General features: G+C 40.4%; 1 non-coding gene across 1 annotated transcript; it reads right to left on the bottom strand.

Annotated features, from left to right (window-relative positions):
• Window positions 1-3,667: 3,667 nt before the first annotated feature.
• LOC112132503 (small nucleolar RNA U13) lies at window positions 3,668-3,772 on the bottom strand. Its single transcript, XR_002914268.1, has one exon. It is a non-coding gene; the product is annotated as a small nucleolar RNA U13 (small nucleolar RNA).
• Window positions 3,773-22,883: the final 19,111 nt, after the last annotated feature.

The raw sequence follows: 22,883 nt of genomic DNA, 5'->3' as shown, positions 1-22,883 counted from the left end.
CCCACTACTGCTGGAGGAGAAATGATGATTTCTTTTTCCCTCCTGCCTTCCAGATCTCAAACAAGTACGTCTTAATGGTGGAATCTAAAACAGAAACTTGAGGGCAAAGGATTTAAGAAAATGTTACTCTCAGGCTTCCGGCCCCTGTCGTGCAGGGACAGCATCAAAGGAAACTGGAATTCTAATAGTTTAATATAAACTGAAAACCTGTCACAATGAGGATTTGCAAACTTCTAGATAAATCTTAACAATCAATGATCAATAATTTTTTAATTTATTTTTTAAAATTTTATTGTGTATATTTGAAGTTTACCACATGATGTTATGGGATGCAACTAGATACCTATAAATTGTACAATGATTGCTATAGTGAAACAGATCAACCTTTCTTTCATCTCAGATAGTTACTTCATTTTGCAACAAGAATAGCTAAAATATACTTATTTAACAAAAGTCCCTAATACAATACAATTTTACTAACTTTAGTCCTTATATTGTACATTAAATCTCTAGGTTTTTTCATCCCTCACATCTGCTATTTTGTATTCTTTGACCTACATCTCTCCATTTCCTCCCCCTCCTCACTCATGGTAACCACTGTTTCATTTTCTGTCTTTGTGTATTTGACTCTTTAAAATAATGTTCCACATACAGGTAAAATTATGCAACATTTTTCTTTCTGTGTCTGGCTTATTGTAGTTACCACAATATCCTCCAATTTCATTAATTTTGCGGCAAATGGCAGCATCTCTTTCTAAGGATATATATATATGTAGTTGACTTGACTCTTCAACAATGTGAGGGTTAGGGGTACGAACCCTGCACAATCGAAAATTTGCATATAACTTTTGACTTCCCTACAACTTAACTAATAATAGCCTATTGTTGATCAGAGCCTTACTGTTGATAACATTTGATGAACACATATTTTGTATTTATAGTGTATTCTTATAATAAAGTAAGCTGGAGAAAATAATGTTATTAAAAATCATTAAAAAGAGAAAATATATTTACTATTCATTACGTGGAAGTGGATCACAGGAAGGTCTTCATTCTCATCATCTTCATGTTGAGTAGGCTGAGGAGGAGGAAGAGGAGGGGTTGGTCTTGCTGTTTCAGGGATAGCAGAGGCAGAAGAGGTGGAGGAAGTGAAAAAGGAGGCAGGAGACAAAGGCACATTCTATGTAACATTATGGAAATAACATCATAATTTCTATCTGACTTTTTTGCTTTTTCATGTCTTAAAAATGTTTCTATATGGTATCAATTCTTCTTCTACTATTTGCTTTAGTTTCAGTGCCTTCATCGTAGAAGGGTCTCTGTTGTGAAAGAACACAAAAGCAATCTTGAATAATTGGAGCGTTTTTGCCAGATTGTCTAATGTCAATTTGTTTTATGGCACTGCTTCCCTATCTCCTCTTTGTCTGGCACTGCTTTGGAAGAATTCATCTCCATCACATCTTCTACTGTTAATGCCTCTGGTGTGATGTCTGTTAGCTCTTGAATTTCTCCAGCATTCATATCTTGAAACCTTTCACCCCAATTTTACTGCCAAATCTCCAATCTCTTTTATGTCCTTTATTGGCTCTGTTGTAAACCTTGTGAAGCCATGTACAACATCTGGACACAGATTTCTCTGGCAGGAATTTATTGTTTCAGGCTTGATGGCTTTCACTGCTTTTTCTATAACAATGATGGCATCTTTGATGGTGTCATCCTTCCAGACTTTCATCATGTTCTCTATAGAGAGTATCTTCCACAGCATTGACAATCCTTTGGTTAGAGTAGCATATATAATGAGACTTACAGGCCCTTATGACCCCCTGATCTAGAGGCTGAATTAAAGACTTGTTGAAGGCAAATAGACCACTTCAGTGCCTTTGGTGTTGAACTCATGGGGTTTTGAGTGGCCTGAGGCATTGTCCAATGTCAAAAAATCTTTAAAAGGCAGTTCATTACTGGCAAGGTGCTTCCTGACTTCAGGGACAAGGCATCAATGAAACTAATTCAGAAAAAGGGTTGTCCTTGCCCAGGCCTTTGTGTTGTACAACCAAAAGATTGTCAGCTGGTGTTATTTTTTTTCCTTCAAGGCTCAGAAGTTAGCAGCTTTATAGATAAGGGAAGTCTTGATCATTAAACCCAACCACATTTGCACGAAATGGTAGAGTTAGCCTATCCCTTTCTGCCTTAAGTCCTGGTGCTTATGTCTCTTTTTTACTAATACATGTCCTTTCTGGCATTTTTTCTTTCTAGAACAGGGCACTTTCATCTGCATTAGAAACGTGTTGGGCAGATATTCTTTTTCCTCAATGATTTTTTTTAAATGACATCTTGGAACTCATCTGCTGACTGTTGGTCAGCAGAAACTACTTCTCCTGTTATGTTGACATTTTAATAAGCCAAAGCTCTTTATGAAATTATCGAACCATTCTTTGCTGGCATTAAATTATCCAGGTTTAGATCCTTCCTTTTCCTTTTGCTTTAAGTTGTCATATAATGACTTCACTTTTTCTTGAATCATTTTAGAGTCTGTAAGAATGCCTTTCTTATATCAATCCTATACCCACATAAAAGCTGTGTTTTCAATATGAGATAAAAATATATTGCACAAAAAGTGCAAAGTTTTCATGTTTGCTTGCACAGTGGCACAAAAACCTCATAAATTTTATTTTTCTTTTCTTTTTTTTCACAATGGTTCTTATGCTGAATTCTTTTATCTTGAAGTGCTGGACAACTGCAGCTGTAGACCTCAATCTATGGTATCTATCAAGTAATTCAACTTTTTCTTGTAATGCCATGGCTTTTCTCTCCTTCTTGGGAGCACATCCAGCATCACTAGTGGCACTTTGTAGGGGTCACATGGTTTGATTCAAAGTTTACTTCATTGCACTAAACATGATGAGAAATACACAATAACCCAAGGTATCACTTTTCACTGTGATATGAAATTTACTGGAGACAAAATCCTCATCAGAAATGATTTGTGTCACATGGCTTTAAGTGGATACTCACAATACTTGGGATCACCACAGTAGTAACAGGAGGTGGCCACGAAGTTTTTACAGTGGTACAATATGCACTTAATTTTATGCAGTTATGATTTAATAATGCATTTTTACATTTGTTTACATTTCTCTTGACAGCAAACGGCTTCATATATGGTCTGTGCTTGTGTGCGTAAGTTTGGATAAATATTGGTTTTTTATGATAGGTTTGTGTATATTTTATCATTGCAATTGATAAAATAGTGTCTCCATATATTTTATGCATTCATAACATAGCTACGTTTTTTATTTTTTAAATATTTCTAGGTTATGTGGTTTGTCTGCAAGTTTTTTTTCAAATATTTGCAAATCTCTCCACAATTTTCAACATATTTGTTGAAAAAATTCTAATGTTAGAGGATCTGTGTGGTTCAAACTGTGTTGTTCAAGGGCCAACTTTATGAATATGTATATATACCATGTTTTCTTTATCCATTTGTACACCAATAGGCATTAAGTTGTTTTCATTTTTCATATCTTTGCTATTGTGAATAATGCTGCAATGAACATGGAAGTGCAGATATCTTTATGAGGTGGTGATTTCTTCTCCTTTGGGTGTATACCAGAAAAAGAATTGCTGGATTGTAGAGTAGTTCTTTTTTTTTTTTTTTTTTTTTTTTTCCGGTCAGATGGGTAATGTGCCAAGATCATAAAAAGGTTCAGAGGGTGGCACATCTCACACATTCATGAGAAAACCCAATCATTGTGCTCATGAACTACAAAAAGATGAGTAGTTCTATTTTTAATTTATTTAGAAACCTCCATACTGTCTTTCATAATGGCTGTACCAATCTAGAGTCCCACCAACTGAGTAGTAGGATTATCTTTTCTCCATACCCTTGTCAACATTTGTTATCGCTTGTCTTTTTGATAATAGCCAGGTGTGAGGTGATTCCTATGATTTTAATTTTTACTTCCCTGATGATTAGTAATGTTGGACACCTTTTCATATACTAGTTGTCCGTTTTTATGTCTTCTTTGAGGAAATATGTGTTTAGGTCCTTTATCTAGTTTTTAATCAGGTTATTTATTTTTCTGCTATTGAGTTGAAAGAGTTCTTTATAAATTTTGGATATTAACCCCCTATCAGATATGTGGTTTGCAATAATTTTTTCCTAGTCCATAGGCTGCCTATTCATTTGTTGATTGTTTCCTTTGTTGTACAGAAGCTTTTTAGCTTGATATAGTCCCATTTACTTATTTTTATTTTTGTAACCTGAGCTTTGAGTGTGATATTTGAAACATTGCCAAGGCCAATTCAAGGAGATTTTCTCCTATGCTTCTAGGAATTTATGACTTCAGGTCTTACACATAGGTTTTTAAAAAATCTATTTTGAGTAGACTTTTGTATATGGTATAAGATAAGGGCCTAATTTCATTCTTTTGCATGTGAAAATCCAGTTTTCCCAGCACCATTTATTGAAGAGACTGTTCTTTCTCCATTGTGTCTCAATGATGAAAATTAAAAATATACCTATTGAAGTTAGCAATAAAAGGAAGATGTCTACTGATATTACTACTTTCAAAATAAATTCCTAGGAAATAAAACTAGATAAGAAAAAGGATTAGAAGTGTTGTATTTCTAATATAACACTTATTAGGTGTTATAATACCTAATTAATGATATTGTATATAATATTTGAAATATATGCAATATTATCTGTTATATATGTAATATAATATAATTAATTTAATTATTTAATTAGCAAAGGGAACAATAAAGTAGTCACACTTTGTGGGAAATGGAAGAAGTCAGCTGAAAAATCCAAGAATTAGTAGTAAAAATATTTTAAGAATTTCTTCTAATTGATAAGAAAATACATCAAAACCTAAACAAGAAAATATAAAATATGAATTAGTAATTTATAGGAGAAATAAAAAGAATGAATGCAAATCTTGGTTATAACAGAGTTAAAATTTTAAACAAAAATGATTCTAATCTTTGCCCTTAAAAGTGACAAATATTAAATACATTGACCTTTGCCCAGGATTTATTATATGTAAGAAAACACATATTCTTACACATTGTGATAGTTTTATAGGTAAGCCTGGTCTTTTCTGAGAGTAATTTGACTCTGTCTATAAAAATGTATGTATATACTCAGCAATTCTAGCTCTAACCTAATGGAAATTCATTCATGCAAAAATATGCACATAAGAAAATGATAATTGAAGCAGTGTTCTTAAGCATAAGACTGGGTAATTTATGAAGAAAAGAGGTTTAATTGACTCACAGTTCCTCAGGCTGTACAGGAAGCATGGCTAGGAGGCCTCAGGAAACTCACAATCATGGCAGAAGGTGAAGGGGAAGCAAGCACGTCTTACCATGGCAGAGCAGGAGGTGGGAGAGGTGCCACACACTTTTAAATGATCAGATCTCATGAGAACTCACTTTACTATCACAAGAATAACAAGGGGGAAATCTGTCCCCATGATCCAGTCACCTCCTATCAGGTCCCTCCTCCAATTTGACACGAAGTTCGGGCAAAGACACAAACATAAACTATATCATTCCACCCCTGGCCCCTCCCAAATCTCATGTCCTTCTCACATGGCAAAATACAATGATCCCTTCTCAACAGTCTCCCAGTCTTAACTCATTTCAGCATTATCTCAGAAGTCTACAGTACAAAATCTTATCTGAGACAAGGTAAGTCCCTTTTGCCTCTAAGCCTGTAAAATCAAAAACAAGTTAGTTACTTCCAAGATAAAGTGAGGGTACAGGCATTGGGTAAATGCTTCAATTCCAAGTTGGAGAAATTGGCCAAAACAAAGGGGCTACATGCCCCATGCAAGTCGAGAACCCAGCAGGGCAGTCATTAAATCTTAAAGCTCTGAAATAATTTCCTTTGACTCCATGTCTCACACCCAGGGCATGCTGATGCAAGAGGTGGGCTCCCACAACCTTGGGCAGCTCTGCCCCTGTGGCTCTGCAGGGTACAGCACCCACAGTTGCTTTCACAGGCTGGCATTGAGTGCCTGTGGCTTTTCCAGGCGCATGATGCAAGCTGCTGTTATATCTACCATTCTGGAGTCTGGAGGATGGTGGCCCTTTTTTCACAGCTCCATTAGGCAGTGCTCCTGTGGGGACTCTTTCTGGGGGCTCCAACCCTACATTTCCCTTCCACACTGCCCTAGTGGAGGTTCTCCACGAGGGCTCCACCCCTAATGCAGCCTTTTGTCTGGACATCCAGGTGTTTCCATATGTCCTCTGAGATCTAGGTGGAGGTTTCCAAACCTTGGTTCTTGCCTCTGCACAACTGCAGGCCTGACACCCCATGGAAGCTGCCAAGGTTTGGGGCTTGCCCCCTCTGAAGGTATGGCCTAAGCTATACATTGGGCCCTTTTAGCCATGGATGGAGTTGGAGTGGCTGGGACACAGGGCCCAATGTCCTGAGGCTGCGTAGAGCAGCAGAGCCCTGGGCCTGGCCCATGAAGCCATTTTTCCCTCCTAGGCCTTCAGGCCTGTGATGGGAAGGGCTGCCGTGAAGATCTCTGAAATTCCCTGGAGACATTTTCCCCATTGTCTTGGGTATTAACATTTGTCTTCTCATTACTTATACAAATTTCTGCAGCCGGCTTGAATTTCTCCCCACAAAATCAGTTTTTCTTTTCTACCATATGGTCAGCCTGCAAATTTTCCAAACTTTTAGGCTCTGCTTTCCTTTTAAATATAAGTTCCAATTTCAGACCATCTATTTCTTCATGCATATGAACATACACTTTTAGAAATAGCCAGGTCACTTCTTGAATGCTTTGAGCTTGGAAACTTTTTCTACCAGATACCCTAAATCATATCTCTCAAGTTCAAAGATCCACAGATTTCTAGTGCGGGGGCAAAATGCCACGAGTCTCTTTGCTAAAGCATAGCAAGAGTGACCTTTACTCCATTTCCCAATAAGTTCCTCATCTCCATCTGAGGCCCCCTCAGCCTGGACTTTACTGTCCATATCATTATCAACATTTTGGTCAAAACCATTCAGCAAGTCTCTAGAAGTTTCCAAACTTTCCTGCATCTTCCTGTCTTCTTCTGAGACCTTCAAACTGTTCCAACCTCTACCCATTACCCAGTTCCAAAGTTGCTTCCACATTTCAGGTACCTTTATAGCAATGTCCCACTCTCCTGGTACCAGTTTTCTGTATTAGTCTGTTTTCACACAGCTATAAAGAACTACCTGAGACTGGGTAATTTATGAAAAAAGGTTGAATTGATTCACAGTTCTGCAGGCTTAACAGGAAGCATGACTGGGAGGCCTCAGGAAAGTTACAATCATGATGGAGGGCAAACAGGAAGCAAGCATGTCTCACCATGGCAGAGCAGGGGAAAGAGAGAGAAGGGGGAAGTGCCACATACTTTCAAACAATCAGCTCTCATGAGAACTCATAATCACAAGACCAAGAAGGGGGATGTCTGCTCTGATGATTCAATCACCTCCCACCCTCCCTCCCCTGACACATGGAGATTAAAGTTTGAGATGAAATTTGGGTGAGGACAGCCAAACCATATCTCACACCAAATGGAAATTCTCTAAATTTCTATTGTTAAGGTAATGTTTAAATTAATAGAGACTTTGTAAATTGTAAATGTACATCATGATAGATCCTAGGCCAAGATGGCTGATTAGAAGCAGCTGAGGTTCACAGCTCTCACAGAGAAGAAAGAAAACAGCAAGTGAATCCTACATCTTCAGCTGAGGTATCCAGGTTCTCACATTGGGACTGACTAGACAATAAAAGTGACCCTAAGACCAAGGAAAAACAGGGTAGGGCATGGAACCAGGAAAACTCCTATCTCCAGCCAAGTGAGGCAGGGTCACACAATTACTCATTGCTTTTCCTTGCTTTTCCCATGGATCTTTGCAACCCATGGGGCAGGAGATCTCCTCGTGAGCCCATGCCAGCAGGGCCTTGGGTCTGAAGCACAGAGGTGTGTGGTTTCTCAATGGCCACTCAGAGATGCCACTCAGGGAGACATGGGGGTTTTTGCATACTCTTGTCCCAGGAATTCTGGTGAGACAGAAGATCCTCCTTGCACTTCCCTGGAAAGGGAACAGAAGTTAGAGAGCCAAGTGGCATCATTCTGTAGACTCCACTCCCATAGCACCTCACAAGTTAAGACCCATTGGCTTGGAAACCCAGCTGCCAGCCTGTGGCAGCAAGCTGGAAACTGCCTGAAATGACTGGGTTCCTGGGGGGAGGGGTGACTGCCATTTCTGCAGCTAGAATCCGCCACTTTGGCCTGCTGGATCCAGGGAGTCTGGGCAGTCTGGACTGGGAGAAATTCCCCACAGCACAGCACAGCTGCTCTGGCAGATTGTAGCCAGACTGCTTCTTTAAGTGGGACCCTGATCCATCCGTCTGTGTTTAGAATTGGTTCCTTCCAGTGGGTTCTTGGTCTCACTGACTTCAAGAATGAAGCCACGGACCCTCATGGTGAGTGTTACAGTTCTTAAAGATAGCATGTCCAGAGTTTGTTCCTTCGGATGTTCAGATATGTCCAGAGTTTCTTCCTTCCGGTGGGTTCGTGGTCTTGCTGACTTCAGGAGTGAAGCCACAGACCTTCGCAGTGAGTGTTACAGCTCTTAAAGGTGGTGCATCCAGAGTTGTTTGTTCCTCCTAGTGGGTTTGTGGTCTCACTGACTTGAGGAGTGAAGCTGCAGACCCTCACAGTGAGTGTTACAGCTCATAAAGGTAGTGCAATCCCAAAGAATGAGCAGCAGCAAGATTTATTGGGAAAAGTAGAAGAACAAAGCTGCCACAGTGTGGAAGGGGACCCAGGCGGGTTGCCGCTGCTGGCTTGGTGGCCAGCTTTTATTCCCTTATTTGGCCCCACCACGTCCTGCTGATTAGTCCATTTTACACAGCACTGATTGGTGCGTTTTTACAGAGTGTTGATTGGTGTGTTTACAAACCTTTAGCTAGACAGAAAAGTTCTCCAAGTCCCCACTCGACCCAGGAAGTCCAGCTGGCTTCACCTCTCAATCCCCCATCTAAACAGGACACCCCAACTGCTGTTGGGAATTGGGCGATGACCACTGTAGCTACTTCCTGCTGGATAGGGGTGAAGAAGGGGCCCTGCAGTTGTAGTGTCCTCCAGAGGGGAACTCTTTAGGCCAGTGAAAGGGCCAGTGGGTCGCTCCAGGGGTCCTCGGTAGAAGTTGTTAGTTGAGCTCATTTGGGGTTCCATTTGTAAGATCATCTGTAGCTTGATGGCCTTGATCCTAGAGGAAACAAATTTGACAAGGAGGTTAAAAATACAGGGCCCGAAGGCAAATGATAGCAAGATGGCTGCCACAGGACCTAGAAAGGGGAGAAACAATGTTGCCCAACTCCAGTGGTTGGTATAAGAGTTTGAAAGGCATTGTCTGATTTCAGAAGCCTTTTCCTGTAAATGCCAAGCAGCATCTCTTACTATCCCTGACTGGTTAGTGTAAAAACAACACTCTTCTCCTAAGAAGGTGCAGAGTCCTCCTTTCTCAGCAGTGAGGAGGTCTAGGCCTTGGCAGTTTTGGAGAGTCACTGCTGCCAAAGAGTCTATTTGGGATTGTAGAGTAAGGATAGATTTTGTTATTTCTTGCAAACTGAGAAATCCTTTGAAAGTGTGTGGTAGTAGGATAGTGAAGTAGATAAACTGGCTATTCCAGTTCCTGTAGCAGTAGCCATTCCTAGCCCTATAAATAGGGGTATCAGTTGTATGGCTCTGCACTGATGGACTTGAGCTTTGAGGGATACAAATTGGGTCTGATTTTCTGGGGCAGTGTTAATGTTGGGACTTAGAGAGACTAAGATGCAGGTGCCTGTCCAGTTAGTGGGGAGGCAGATATAGGTTGACGTTCCACATAAGAAGGATATACCTTGGCTGGGTAGACAGAACTGGTTGTATATGTTAAAAAGGTGTGTGTTTGTTGTTTTCATTTTCCCATACTCCTAGAGTACTTGCTAAGGTAGCTCCGGTGAGTGGCTGGAAAGGGGTGTTGGGAGCAAACTGAGTGGCTCCCTGTGTTCTATTTTCCCATTGGAGAAGAAACCATTTTATATCTACTAGGAACCATTTGAGAAAGTGATTGAAAGAGGGGATGAGAAGGCATTCACTAGTGGTGGGGGTGCTGCTGCAGAGGGTCCAGGGGTGAATGGTCATCCAGGGAGTATGTTTGCTATTACAAAACCTGGACTGTTTGTTAAGCAGGGAGGAGGCAATGATTTTTGGAGGCCCTGAGAAGCAGACAAGCCATCTGAATGGAGCTGTTTGAGTGACTCAGAAGTTACTATGATCAGTTGGGGCTTGAAGTTGTAGGGTGTAATTACACTGATGGGATAGTAAGTGCCCCAGGGGCAGGCCTGATAGCAGATTGCATTGGATGCATAAAGGGGCTTGGAAAGTTAAGATGGTATTCATAGTTACAGGACTGTGTATGGGATTTTCATTACTTGTGTAATAGGTGAGGTTGAAAATGTAAGAACATAAAAGTTGGATTGCACGTCCTGTTAGACGTCCTATCAGAGATGGGGAAGTCGGCTAATGATTGCATATTTAGAAGTCAGAAAGGATCTTTTCCTTCATAATGAGGGTGGTAGGTTAAGTTGGTAAAGACCCAATTTTTTTGCGGGAACGGGAGTGGCAACATAAGAGAGATACAAAGCCAACAGTCATTTGCCAGGGAAGGATTGGTTTTAAGTATTTTCCACTGGCTGCCTTCAGGTATAAGTACCTTTCCTTCTTCTGTTGTTAATCACCCCGAAGGGAGAAAACTATGCCTCTGTGAAAGTGCCCATTCCATTTCAGTAGGGGAATACTGGGGCTTAATCTCTTGGAGGGGGTTGTTCCATACCAAGGGTCCTTCCATAGGTATTTCTAATGGGAGGTGCCACCTGGCAACAATTTTGGCCTCAGCATCTGTGTGATGGTTTCATTCTGCTTTTTCTTTTTCACCTTTCTAATGGCTTTGGCAGTGTAAGACTGCCACCTCTTTGGGTTTTTGCACTGCGTGCAATAACTCCATAATTTCCTTGTGGTATTTAATGGGGGTGCCCCCAGAGGTTAGGAACTCCCTTTCTTTCCATATTGCAGCATGGGCATGTAGGATTAGATAAGCATACTTGCTATCTGTATACACATTTATTCTTTTTCCTTTTCCCAGTTCTAAGGCTTGGGTAAGTGCCACTAGTTCTGCTAACTGGGTTCTAGTCCCTGGGGGAAGAGACTTACTTTCAAGTACAGTTACATCACTAACTATGGCATAACCTGCCATTTGTATCCCATTCTCTACAAATGAACTTCCATTGGTATATAGGTTAAAGTCAGGATTAGCTAAGGGGACTTCTAAGAGATCATCTTGGGCAGCGTAAGTCTGAACTATAATTTGTTGGCAGTCATGCTTGATTGGTTCTCCATCTTCTGGGATAAAAGTGGCAGGGTTGAGGGCTATGCACACATGTATTTGAAGCACCAGTCCCTCAAGGAGTAGTGCCTGGTATCTAAGTAGCCAGTTGTCTGATGGCCATAAACTGCCTTTGGCACCTAGGATGCCATTCACATCTTGAGTAGTCCAGACAGTGAAATCCTTTCCTTGTATTATTTTGATAGCCTCTGACACTAAGACGGCTACTGCCACAACTACCATTAAACAGTGAGGCCAGCCTTTTGCTACTGCATCAATTTCCTTACTTAGGTATGCCACTGGTTGTGGGGTTGTCCCGTGAGTCTGAGTAAGGACTCCAAGAGCTATCCCTGCTCTCTCTATGACATATAAAGAGAAGTTTTGTCCTGTGGGAAGGCTTAAAGCTGGAGCTTGTACTAGGGCCTGCTTTAAGGTTTCAGAAGCTGTTTCTGCCTCTGGTTCCCATTCTACTAGATGAGTATTTGCCCTCTCCATCTCCTTGATTAGAGTATAGAGGGGCTTGGCTATCTCACTGTATCTGGGGATCCATAGTTGGCAAAAGCCGGTGATTCCAAAGAACTCCCAGAAATTTTTTAATGTCTTAGGGTGAGGACAAGCCACTATAGGCTGTATTCGTTCCTTGCTGAGGGCCCTAGTCCTTCTGGCTAAGATTAGGCCTAGATATTTGACCTGCTGTAGGCAAAGCTGGGCCTTCGACCTAGACGCCTTGTACCCTTGATTAGCTAGAAATTTCAAGAGTTCTAGAGTAGCCTGCTGGCATGAGGCTTCTGAACTGGTAGCCAAAAGTAAATCATCCACATACTGAAGGACCAGAGTGCCTGGACTTGAGAAGTGGCCTAGATCTTGGGCCTGTGCCTGACCAAACAGATGAGGTCTATCTCTAAACCTTTGGGGCAAGACCGTCCATGTAAGTTGGGACATGTGGTCTGTGGGATCCTCAAAGGAAAAAAGAAACTGGGAGTCAGAGTGCAGGGGAATACAGAAGAAGGCATCCTTGAGGTCCAGAACAGTGAACCATTCTGCTTCCTCTGGTATTTGAGAGAGAAGGGTATAGGGGTTGGGTATAACTGGATATAGAGGAATTACTGCCTCATTGATGAGTCTAAGATCTTGCACTAGTCTCCACTGACTGTTCAGTTTTTGTACTCTTCGAATTCGGGTGTTGCAGGGACTGCTGCATTTTCTTACTGAGTCTTGAGTTTTTAAATGTTTAACAATATCCTGTAATCCTTTATGAGCTTCAGGCCTTAAGGGATATTGTCTTTGATAAGGAAAACTGGTGGGGTCTTTTAGTCTGGTTTGGACTGGATGGGCATTTTTTGCCCTTCCAAATTGTCCTTCCAATGCCCAGACTTCAGGGTTGATTCCCTCAAGTAGGGGACAACAAATGGGTAACTTGTTCCCCATATTCATGGCGATAATAGCTCCAGCTTTGGCTAATATATCCCTCCCTAATAAGGGTGTGGGACTTTCAGGCATAACAAGAAAGGCATGTGAAAAGAGCAAAGTCTCCCAATTACAACTGAGGAGGTGGGAGAAATACCTGGTTACAGGCTATCCCAGGATTCCTTGGATGGTAACGGACCTTGAGGACAGTCATCCAAGACAGGAGATTAACACTGAGAAGGCTGTGCCAGTGTCCAGGAGGAAGTCAATTTCCTGGCCTTCAATGATTAAACATACCCAGGGCTCAGTGAGGGGGTGATGACATGAGCAGGTGCTTGCCTCGGGCATCCTCAGTCCTGTCGTTGGATCATCTGGTTGGGGGCTTCTGGCCCAGAGAAGCTTTGCCCTCTGGGGTAGTGTGCCTTCCAGTGATTGCCTCCGTATAGCAGACATGGATGAGAGGGGGTGGCTTGTTTCTCATTGGACAATCTTTTTTAAGGTATCCTTGCAAACCACACTGGTAACAAGCCCCACCGGGTTATTGGCCTGCTCCATTTTCTCTCCTCTTTGAACCATCAAGGTTTGTCTAAGGGCCATGACTAAGGCCGTGGCCTTTCTCTGATCTCGCTTTTCCTTTTGGGCCTGTTCCTCTTGGTCCCTACTATAGAACACCAAGGTTGCCAGGCTTAATAATGCCTCCAGATTTTGTTCAGGGCCCAGGGCCCACTTTTGGAGCTTTCTTCTGATATCTGTGGTTGGTTGGGTAATAAACTTATCTTTTAGGATCAATTTACCCGCTAGTGAGTTGGGTGACAGGGGAGTATATTTTCTTAAGGCCTCTTGTAGCTGCTCGAGGAAGGCAGAAGGATTTTCTTCCTTTCCCTGAGTTATGGTGGACATCATTGAATAATTCATGGGCTTTTTCCTGATTCTCCTTAGTCCTTCTAGAACACAGGTCAACAGATGTTTACAACTCCAGTCCCCATGATCTGAGTCAAGGTCCCAGTGGGGATCCATACTGGGGACAGCTTGCTGACAGGTGGGGAATTTGTCCCTTTCTTCAGCTGTCATTCTTTAATTTACTTGACTAAGATACCAGGTATCTCCAAGCTCTCAGGCTGCAGCTAAAGCCGCATTCTTTTCATTAAAGGCCAGGTTCTGATCTAACAATAGCAGGACATCTCTCCAAGTGAGATAGAAGGTTTGCCCTAGACCCTGTAGGACATCTATGTACCTATCAGGATCATCTGAAAACTTCCTGAGGTCTGCCTTGATCTGCCTTAAATCAGAGAGGGAGAAGGGGACATGAACCTGGGTTGGGCCAAATTCCTCTCCCCCTACAGCTTGAAGGGGATATAACCGATAGCCTGGGAGTTTTTGTTGTCCCTTAAATATTTCTTTGCTTGTTTCCTTCTGGGCAGGGGATATTAGAGGAGGCTTATCATTAATAGGAATGGGAGCTATAGGGTGGCTAGGATATGGAGGTAAGCTGAGAGGTCCTCCTGTGCGATGTAAATTGCAAGCTTTGCATAGTTTTGGATACTCCTTCAATGAAAAGAAAGCTTGGACATAAGGTATTTCACTCCATTTGCCTTCCCTTTTACAGAAAAGGTCAAGATGCAGGATAGTATTGTAATTTATACTTCCCTCAGGTGGTCATTTTTCCCCATCAGAGAGAGAATACTGGGGCCAGGCCATAGTGCAGAAAAAAATGAGCCACCTCTTTTTCAGGGTTTGCAGGTCAAATTGGCCCCAATGGCTTGGGATGCATTTCAAGGGTGAGCCTGTTGATGCCTGAGTGTTTCCCATCTGAAAGACAAAACTGCCTGCGGTTTTGATTTGTTTGTTTCTCCCCCTGCCCAAGAACCCACAACAGTCCCTGGACCCTGCTGATCAGAATAGTTGTGCTCACTGATGCAGCAGTAGAAACACCTCTTGCCCAAGAACCTGCAACAGTCCCTGGACACTGCTGATTGGAATAGTTGTGCTCACCAACGCAGCAGCAGAAACACTAGTTTTCCTCCTAGACCACAAGGAGGACTGAGGAAGGTCAGATTTAGTGTCCCTTACTGATGCATTCTCGAAAACCTGTTAGAGTCCTAAGCATTCTCCTGTTAGTATTGGGACCTTAGCACTGTCTTATAAAGATGTTATGCCCCAAAAATGAAGTGGAGGACCATACCCTAAGGGAGGGTAGGGATCTCCAGAGTTGGACGAGTGATGCCTTTTGTCCTCACTTATATGAATAGGAAAGATACCATTTCTGAAGTGCCCCATATCCTGGCTTCAGGAATAGCTTTTGTTAGGCCTGCTAGTCTGAGGAGGGATCCTAAAATTCCAGATAGTCCCCCCACCGCTGACGGGGCTTTGGGCAAAAATTATGTCTTTCTGATTGGTGAGCCCGGGTGCCTAAAGAAGGGAATAGAGTCCTGGAGTTTATACTAGAAATCATTCTTATAGAAGAAACTAGAAAAGCACCAGAGACAGGGAGTGATTTTTAGAAGCAGGACTAGCCTTGGAGAAGAGAGGCGAGAGGAAGTTTGTCTGACAGGCATTAGGACCCAGGAGGCTAGGGTCATGATAGATAGGATAGATGGGTGAGTCTCGCTTGGGTGACATGACTTTGAGAGTTCTGCTCATGGCTGCAGGGTCAACCAACTTGTTGTTGGGACCCCGGAGCTGAATGGCTTTCCTCTCTGTCAACCTTCGGCTCAGTCCAGACGTACAGGAAAAGCGGAAGCTGGTTCCAGGCAAACCAACATTCCCAACTCCAAAGGGTCGGGGGTTGTAAGAGAGCCCTTTCCCAGAAAGCCTGACACTCATGTCTTTAGTCCAGTGGCTGCATTAGTTGCTTTTAACTGGCTGGCAGGTGCCTGGTATTTAGCCCCCAAATTCTAAGGAAAAATAGGACAGAATAGCTAGTGAAAGGGGTCCGGTGGTACTCACTGCTTGGTGATTGTCTGTTCGTGGTCGCCAAAATGTGTCCAGAATTGGTTCCTTCCGGTGGGTTCTTGGTCTTGCTGACTTCAAGAATGAAGCTGTGGATGCTTGCGGTGAGTGTTACATTTCTTAAAGATAGCATGTCCAGAGTTTCTTCCTTCAGATGTTCAGATGTGTCTGGAGTTTCTTCGTTCCAGTGGTTCATGGTCTTGCTGACTTCAGAAGTGAAGTCATAGACTTTTGCAGTGAGTGTTACAGCTCTTAAAGGTGGCGCGTCCAGAGTTGTTTGTTCCTCCCAGTGGGTTCATGGTCTTGCTGACTTCAAGAGTGAAGCCGCAGACCCTCGTGGTGAGTGTTAAAGCTCATAAAGGTAGTGCAGACCCAAAGAGTGAGCAGCAGCAAGATTTATTGTGAAGAGTGAAAGAACAAAGCTTCCACAGTGTGGAAGGGGACCTGAGCAGGTTGCCACTGCTGGCTCAGGTGGCCAGCTTTTATTCCCTTATTTGGCCCCACCGTGTCCTGCAGATTGGTCCATTTTACAGAGCACTGATTGGGGCGTTTTTACAGAGTGCTGATTGGTGCATTTACAAACCTTTAGCTAGACATAGAGCGCTAATTTGTGTGTTTTTAAAGAGTGCTGATTGGTGCATTTACAAACCTTTAGCTAGACAGAAAAATTCTCCAAGTCCCCACTTGACCCAGGAAGTCCAGCTGGCTTCATCTCTCACATCCTCACTGTGTGGGGCCTCCCTCTGGGAATTTCAACAACTCTAGCCAGGGTTTTACAAACAGACTCTGATCTCTCTCTGGGGTGGAGCCACCAGTGGGGGGGTGGCCGCTGTATCTGCAGCTTAGCTGACAGCCATTCCTGCCTGCTGGCTCTGGAAAGTCTGGGTGGTCTGGACGTGGGGGATTCCCCCCAAGTGCAGCATACTCACTCTGCCAAGAGGTAGCCTGACACTTCTTTAAGCAGGACTCTGATCCCATTCCTTCTGATTGGGTGAGACCTCTAATAGGGATTTCCAGACACTTCCTACAGAAGAGTTCTGACTGGCATCAAGTTGGTGCCCCCCACGATGGAACTCCCAGAGGAAGGAGCAGGCTGTCATATTTGCTGTTTTGCAGTGTATAGGGGTGGGGGATAAAATGGGACTTGCATTTCTTACTGCCCATATTTTTGATTTGTTTGAAGTTTCATAAGTGAGAATGTAATACTCATGCAGTCATTCAAAATAGAAAAAGACAAATTACATTTTCTCCACTATATTTACTTTCTGCCTATAGCTTTTTAACAACCTTTTGTTTTTATTTTATAAAAATTATTTATGTTTCTGTTAGACAATGTAATGTATGTTGTGAAATTGTTACTACAGTCAAGTTAATTGAAATACCCATCACTTCACATAGTTACCTTTTCTACGTGTGTGTGATGAGACTATTCAAGATCTAAAAGTTTTAGTTATGTAGAATGACTAAGTTCTAGAGACCTCATGTATGATGACTGTAGTGAATAATACTGTACTATATGCTTGTGGATTGATAAGTGATAATGCCTATCTCAGCACCAAAACCTGGCGCATAAAAGCCAGAGGCAGATGACTTTTTCTCCGTCTGCTGCAACTGCACTTGCCTACCAGGGTCCATCTTGGGTTTCTTACGCTCAAGTCCAGAACTTTTGGTTCTAGCACTCTATGAAGACTCTTCTCATTGCAATTTTGGACTCAGTTTCCCATTCTCTCTAAGATTTTGTTGAGATAAAGCAGTTATTTCATTGTAATGTCTATGCTTTTATTTGCCATATAATAAATATAATTATCAATCTTTTAAATTTGACCTGTCATCATCATAGAATCACCTTACAGAGAAAGAAACTGGGTCTCAGTGAGCTTGACTGACAAATGCATATGGCCCTATATGGCCTGTGTGATCTTGGAGCCTCTGTTTTCTCATCTATGAAATGAATAATTTGTAATTAATGATGTGCATGATCTTTTTCAACTTTATCGATTCATTGTACTTAACATAGATAAAAATCTATTACTTTCTATGGCATACATACCCTAGATATAGGTAGATATGTTTTATTGTTTATTTTTTGCCACGTGTTATTAGTCACATACCAATTACCATCACAGCTTGTGCTGGGTTATGGCAACACAAAAACCCAATTAAGCAAACCTCTGAAGCCTCAAGACAGAAATTAATATTTTCCCAGATAAAGCATGAATAAACACACACATGCACACACACATGCACCAAGTGGCTTAATAGACCAAACCAAAATGCTTTGTATTTGATTGCATTGTAAAATAATTTCATATTAACATTTAATGATTTCTTAATATTATGAAAACATGTTTGCACATAAAAGACCAATACAGTTGGTAAAATCTAAATTATGTAACCTTGAGGATCATGTTCATCTTACTTCACAAATTAGAATCTATTTCTTATGGATTTTGTAAAGCAAAATCAATGATTATATTCTCAAATGATAAACTATGCATTAGCTGAATGAACATCTTAGATACAGAATGTTGACAAGCTAAATATGTCAGAAAGAAGGAAGGAATATACCAAGAAAAGCAAAGAAAGACAAAAGCTAGTGAGTATTTTAGGCTGCTGGCCTGTAAAGAAATATTTTTCCCGTTAACATTATTATCTTCCTGAAATACAGGATTTATACTAGAAAAGATTTTTTAGGACAGATCCCTAAGTTTCAAATCCAAGTTTCTACCATGGAGCTTAAAAATTTGACCCAGCAATCTCATTACTGAGTATACACCCAAAGGATTATAAATCATTCTACTGTAAAGACACATGCACATGTATGTTTATTGCAGTACTATTCATAATAGCAAAGATTTGGAACCAACCCAAATGCCCATCAATAATCGACTGGATAAAGAAAATGTGGCCCATATACACCATGGAATACTATGCAGCCCTAAAAACGATGAGTCCATGTCCTTTGCAGGGACACGGATGAAGCTGGAAAGCATCACTGTCAGTGAACTAACACAGGAACAGAAAACCAAATGCTGCATGTTCTCATTCATAAGTGGGAGTTGAACAATGAGAACACATGGACACAGGGAGGGGAACATCACATACTAGGGCCTGTCAGGGGGTGGGGGGCTAGGGGAGAAATAGCATTAGGAGAAATACCTGATGTAGATGATGGGTTGATGGGTGCAGCAAACCACCATGGCACATGCATACCTATGTAACAAACCTGCATGTCCTACACATGTATCCCAGAACTTAAGATATAATTTAAAAAATGACTATCCAGTTTTGATTTATTTGGAAGTTCTTTACCGGATCAGGTCGAACTAAATATGCTGTGACTTCACCAGTTTGGGAACAAAGCCATCAAAGACAGTACCTTTTTTATTTCTATCAGGCTGATAAACATTTGTATTATCTAGCCATCTAAGTTATTCATAAATTTAATACAATTCCAAATATAAGATTGAGTGTGTGTGTCTATATATATATGTGTATCAATAAGGAGGACTTAATAATAATTCTCATATTTATGGGAAAAACTGGGAAGAAAAAATACCTGGAGATTTTTAAGAAGAGTGAGGAGTGGGAACTTATACTGCCAGATTCTGAAGCCAATTATAAAGTTAAAATAGTTGTAGTAGAACTGTAGTAGCTCCAAAATAGATGGAAAATTTTGAATGAACAGAAGTGAAAGCCAAGAAAGAGACCTAATACATCATAAGTTGTGTATGTTGTGTTAAATCAGTGGTAAAAGATGAAATAGTTGGTTAATGGGTGTAAAAATAGTAAGATATTTTAAAAGTTATTAAAAATAAGCTTCAGAAGAACTAAAACTGTTAAGAATAAAACATTAATTTAGAGAAACTAGGTAAATGTCTTTATGATGCTAGAATAAAAGGGCTTTGTAACATGAGATCAAAAGGAAAACCATAACTAAAAGAGAAAAAAAAGTTTGACTTCTTACAGGATGTAAAAGACTTCTGTATAGCAAAATGCAGCATAAACATTTAAAAGACAAGTAGCAAATTGAAAAATGTATTTACATCATATGCATTATCCTTAATAAAATAATAGTTATTTCTTGTTAGTTAAAACAACAAACAAACGTAACCAACCACTCTGTAGATATTAGGCAAAGGAAAAGAATAGTAAAATCTTAATGAAAAGGTAAAGGTAGCTAATAAATATTAAAAACTGTTTTATCTGTTGATTTTTAAAGATAAAAGAGAATGACGTAGCAAATGTTTTATTTACTTATTTATATTTTGCATTGCCCTAAGAAGTATTAAGATATTTACAGAAATGTTTCAAAATAAAAAATAGACATAAAAAGCTGAAAATTTTGGCAAATGCAAAAGCAAGTAAAAAACAGCAGCAGCAGCAACAACAAAATATACAAGAATAGACAGTGAAGTCAGAGACAAGATTACTATCTGTATTAGTCTGGGTTCTCCAGAGATACAGAACCAATAGGAAACATATGTATTTTATTGGAAATATGAGAAGAAAAATGTATGTATGACTTTCTATTTGCTCTGAAAAAATGGAGGTCCATAGTCATATTGAGTGACTTATAGTTAGGAAATTATACAACTGGGCAGTATGATGGTTAACTTTATGTGTCAACTTGACTGGGCTAGGAGGTTCCCAGATATTTGATTAAATATGATTTCTGGGTATGTCTGTGAGGGTGTTTCAGGATGAGGTTAACATTTGGATTGGTAGAATAAGTAAAGCAAATTGTCCTCCCCAGTGTGGATAGGCCTCATCCAATCTGTTGAAGGCCAGAATAGAATAAAAGGTTGAGTAAGAAAGAATTGTTTCTCATGCCTGACTGTCTTTAAACTGGGCCATTGGTCTTCTCCTGCCTTTGGATTTGAACTGGAATTTACCATCAGCTCACCTGGTTCTCAGGCCTTTGGCCTTGGACTAGAACTGTACCATTGGCTCAACTGCAGATCTTGGACTTCTTATAATCATGTGAGCCAATTCCTTATAGTAATCATATATGTATATATATACACAAACACAGACACATATATATACACACGTGTGTATATATATGTGTGTATATGTGTATATATATAATTTTCATATAATATTTTTAAAATGTAAAAATAACCTAAGTTTACAAGAGTCATGTAAGGAAGAAGTCATGTGTGGCTGCCTGTTACTGTGTATTGTTACATTGATCCTTAAAAGTAAGTTCAGGAAATACAAAAATAAATTCTAGAAGCTTAATGAGTTCATCTGTAACATTTTCTATGAAAATTATTCATAAAGCTAAGATATCGATTTCTTGGCTTTGGAAGATGAAGTACCTCTTCAGCTTATATTTGCCTTCGACTTATATAGCGAAGGCAATGCTGTGTGCACACTTGGTGCTCAAAAATTATTTTTGATGGTTATTTGCTTAATGCTTAAAACTTGTTTATGTTCTTCCATTTACAAACCTGAATTCATTTTAAGATGTCGATTGCTCTAGTTTTGACACCATTTAGGGTATATATTAATGTTTATTTTTAATATAATGTCTGCATTTAGACAAACATTGTAAGAAATTGCTTCTGGAAAAAAGTGCAAGAAAGTTAAATGTGTAATTTTATAACTGTGAAATGATGATTAATCTTAGCAATTTAAAATTAAGCTCCTCCATTCCTGTCACAACTGGTGTCACTCCTCCCTCTGCCTCCTCATGATGATCCAGAGATATTTAATGCCTTTAGTTGTGCTTGAATCTTTCTGTCACCCTCCTTGTCTTAAAGAATGAATTGGTTTTGATGTATGGGTCACAGAACAGAGATAGGACTGTCAGGAACTTTGTGTGCTGAGTTGTTAATTTAGGGAATCCACTTTGTACCTAAGTATTAGGAGCACTGACAATGACTTGGTCCATGAAATCACTGTTAGAAAGCATTTGGGGTTCCTGAATTACCAGGTCAGTTATTCACATATGTTTTTCCTAATGATTGAGCCACATTTACATTATTATGAGCCATTATTATTTTGTGTCAGTCTTCTTAGTCCAGAAAACAGCTATAGTATAATAGAATTCCTAGGCTGATCCAAAACTTGACTGGCTTTTTAGAGCATAGGTAAAAGAGTCACCATCATAGGCAATGTTAAAAATTATATTAGTGTTAACAATATACAGGGTCTGATTTCCCCAAACTTACCTTTAAAATGTTTGCTTTTTTGATAGCTAGCCATTCTCTCAGTCATCTGAGCCCTCTTTTGGAAATCTTACTCTTGCTTTGTTATAGATGGCCCCAGGCTGAGTCCTGATAACTTCTTGTAATTCCACAAATAGCAGCACATTGGTCAACCTGTGCTGGTAAACTCACTGTCTGGGGGAAAAAAGGCCTGATTTGTAGAGTTTGCTGATTTCTGTGGTATAAATATTTCCCACCATGGCCAATTTCAGCTACAAACAGTATATCAATCAGTTTACAATTTCCGGAATAACAATCAGCTCTCTGTAAGCAAATATTAGCTTGAGCACAACACTGTGTGTGTGTGTGTGTGTGTGTGTGTGTGTGTGTGTGTAAATGACAGTCCATTTGGAAAAAGGGTTGAATCTATTTAGGATTCTGAGAGCTGAAAAGAAAAGATAAAGAGAGGCTCAGAATTACCTGGGGACTTGTTGCAAATTTCTTGCAGGTTGTTAAAATTTATCCCTAATAATTACTCGGATTTTTAATGGAAAATTTAAAAGCTTTCCCGTGAAGCCTTGGCTGTGAAAATTCCATTTACATCCTTTTGGCCTCTGGAATACTTCTGCATTTAAATGTATCACTGGCTGCTCCTAGCTTTCTTTATATAAGAGTGTCTGTAAATAGTGTTGTCTTGATGCAAGTTCAGCCTGAATGATGGGTGACTTGACATAAATATCTTTCATAGCTCTAGCTGCAGATGAGCTGGGAGAAGAGAGGATAGGACTCTTTTTTCATTTTTTTCTTTTTTTCCTTGCTGCTTGAGGGTTGTTCCGTGCTTGGGTAACAGAGGTTAGTGTAATGGATAGGAAGCCTGGTTATTAACTATCATTGAGCATTCATGAATGTAGAAAAGCTGAGGTGAGGGTGTAAGGATGTGTACAAAGAGA

This window comes from Pongo abelii, chromosome 11 (genome assembly GCF_028885655.2).
Source record: "Pongo abelii isolate AG06213 chromosome 11, NHGRI_mPonAbe1-v2.0_pri, whole genome shotgun sequence".
Classification (NCBI taxonomy): domain Eukaryota; kingdom Metazoa; phylum Chordata; class Mammalia; order Primates; family Hominidae; genus Pongo; species Pongo abelii.
Note: the sequence above shows the minus strand (reverse complement) of the source record. Positions and strands in the feature narration are given on the sequence as shown.